The sequence below is a fragment of the Carcharodon carcharias genome, chromosome 1, assembly GCF_017639515.1.
Source record: "Carcharodon carcharias isolate sCarCar2 chromosome 1, sCarCar2.pri, whole genome shotgun sequence".
Classification (NCBI taxonomy): Eukaryota; Metazoa; Chordata; class Chondrichthyes; order Lamniformes; family Lamnidae; genus Carcharodon; species Carcharodon carcharias.
In genome coordinates, this window is record NC_054467.1 from 14,445,235 (window position 1) to 14,447,928 (window position 2,694).

Below are 2,694 nucleotides of genomic sequence, written 5' to 3' on the forward strand. Positions count from 1 at the left end.
GATTATAATTGCAGGGGACGCATATTTCTGCAGGTCATCCAAATCGCACACCATCCTGACCTGAGAATATATTGTTGTTCCTTCATTGGTGTTGAGTCAATATCCGAGAGCTCCTTATCTATCAGCACGTTGGAAACACCTTCACCACGCAGACTGCAGCTGCCCAAGAAGAAGCTTCATAAGACGACTAAGGTTGGGCAATAAATGCCAGCCTGCTGGTGACAGCTCCATCCAAGAACAAATAAAAATGTCATGTTTATTAATATTATTTATAATTTCCATTGATTACAGCAAGGCGACAGATGAAAACTTTAAAGTTTTTGATGATGCTTTTAGCTCAACACGACAGCATTCTTAGCCGTGAATCTACTTTCTTAAGCTTCTACTAAAATATGTGGGAATGATCAGCTAGGATTGCCCTTGCGTTTGTCCAATGTGCCTGTTTTTATTGAAGGAAGGGAAAGATCTGATAGGCTGTGGCATTGACCCCACCATTTCCCTTCCTGAATGTAGGAAATACATTCTTTATTAAGTTAAAGAAAGATTTGCATTTATATAGCGCCTTTTGCAACCTTGGAATGTCTCAATGTGTTTTATAGTCAACAAAATACATTTGAAGCGTAGTTGTTGTTGTAAGGTAGGAAATGCAGCAGCCAATTTGCACAAAGCGAGATCCCACAAACAGCAATCAAATAATGGCCAGATTATCTGCTTTTGTAATGTGGATTGAGGGACCAATGTAGGCCAGGACACAAGGAATAACACAAGGAATTTGGCAACTCCTACTTTCAGGTAGCTGAACCCACCTGAACTTTAACTTCTACATGAAGGAGCCCTCACTGGACACTGATATTCATATGATTCAATATCCATATCCTTGGAGTTTTTTTGTTCTAAGTGATTCCTAGTTTTAAAACTCTTCTTTTTCCTATCTCCTTCCTGTTTGCTAGTGTGTGTATGTAATTGCGATGACCATCCCCCAGGTTTGAATGTATGAATGAATTATACTTCTGATTTAATCCTAAAGAGAGTTTGCTGTGAGTCACTTTAAAATTGACTTCACAAACAGAGGGGTTGTAGAAAGACGCTACAGCCTATTGCAAAAATTAAAACACCTCTGCTTATGGACACAGTGAGAAAATAAAGGAGTTCCGTTTGCCTCTTTCCCCTGTTCATAACAATTCCCGTCACATACCACTGAACACAGCTTTGGGCACTTGTAAAATGTAAAGGTTGAACTAAGATGAGAAAAAGTTACCATTGTCCTTTTTCAGTAGAACTGACGTTGAATGAACTGGATATTCCCCCTAATTTGCAACATACATAGAGGCAGCTATATTCTTTCAGTCCATTACAAAGATTAATCCCTGACAGGAGAAGAGTTTTCTAAGTTTGAAAGAACTGCAATACACTGGGTGAGCTTGTGCTGCTAAAGTGATTTTCTTGTTTCACCTATACTGTAAAGAAGCAGAGTCTGTAGATTACACATTGACTTATCAGTGATCTCAGAATCCATTGAACTGGAGTGGAAGCAAGTCATCCTTGATCCTTAAGGACTGCCTAAGAAGGAGAAGAAAGAAGCAGTTTACACCAATCTCCAGTGAATCATAAATGTACCAAATGACTAATTGCAGTCTCTGTTAGAGATTTAGCCTAGCAAAGTGGGTGAGGGACATTCAGAGGGTGGCCTTCGATAAGACATTATGTTTGGTTGGGTATATAATGCTCAATTGGAAAATATGTGAACAAGCTGAATTGAACAAAACAGGGAGCCTTTGGAACCATAGGAATAAAAGGCAATAGAACAAATTAAGGACCTAAATTGACATGGAGCAGAACAGAAAATACCATTCTGAGGACTCAGCGGTGAACTCACACTGTTCATTTTCTCACTATATCAAAGCTCCTTATTGCTCCACACACAATGCTCATTGTCTTGGTCGATAACATAGATTTTAACACCAATGCACAGATAAAGTGTTCATAAATAGTACATTATGAACATTTTCTTCTGTGTGGATAAACAAAGCAGCAATCTTAACATTTCTCATTACACTTCAAGGGGTCATAGCCAGTATAAAGATTTACACAAATCATCAAATGGGAATTGTTCTATTGTCCTTATAACAAACTTACAACAGTAAACTGTAATAGGTCTGTTAAGATTGACTCTTAAGTAATATGAACTCAGTGTGCCTCAGAACAACCTTCTCTGACTGCAGTATGGTGAACTGGTATGACTGGTTACTCCCTTTCAACCAGCAGCATTTAATTAATGGTTCTGGTAAATGTTGTGTGTTAACACTTACAACAGAGCAATTTCTGACTAATTATTAACAGGATTTTCTCAGGCACAACACAAAGTCTTTGTACCTTATCTGAACTCATCTTATAGTCAAGAAGAACTGGTTACTCCACTTGTACTCCCATCCACTCATTCCCACCTATTTGGATGGCTATGGTAGCATAGGGGTTATGTTACTTGAGTGCTAATCCATTCAATGTGAAGAAAGCTTGCTGTCCATACCTGGCTTGGTCTATGTTTGACTTCAACCACACACCAATGTGGCTGACTCTTAATTGCCCACTGAAATGACCTAGTAAGCCACTCAGCTGTATCAAAATGATTAATTGTCGCTGAATCAAAATCCTGGAACTCCATACCTAACAACATTATTCGCCACACAGGCTGCA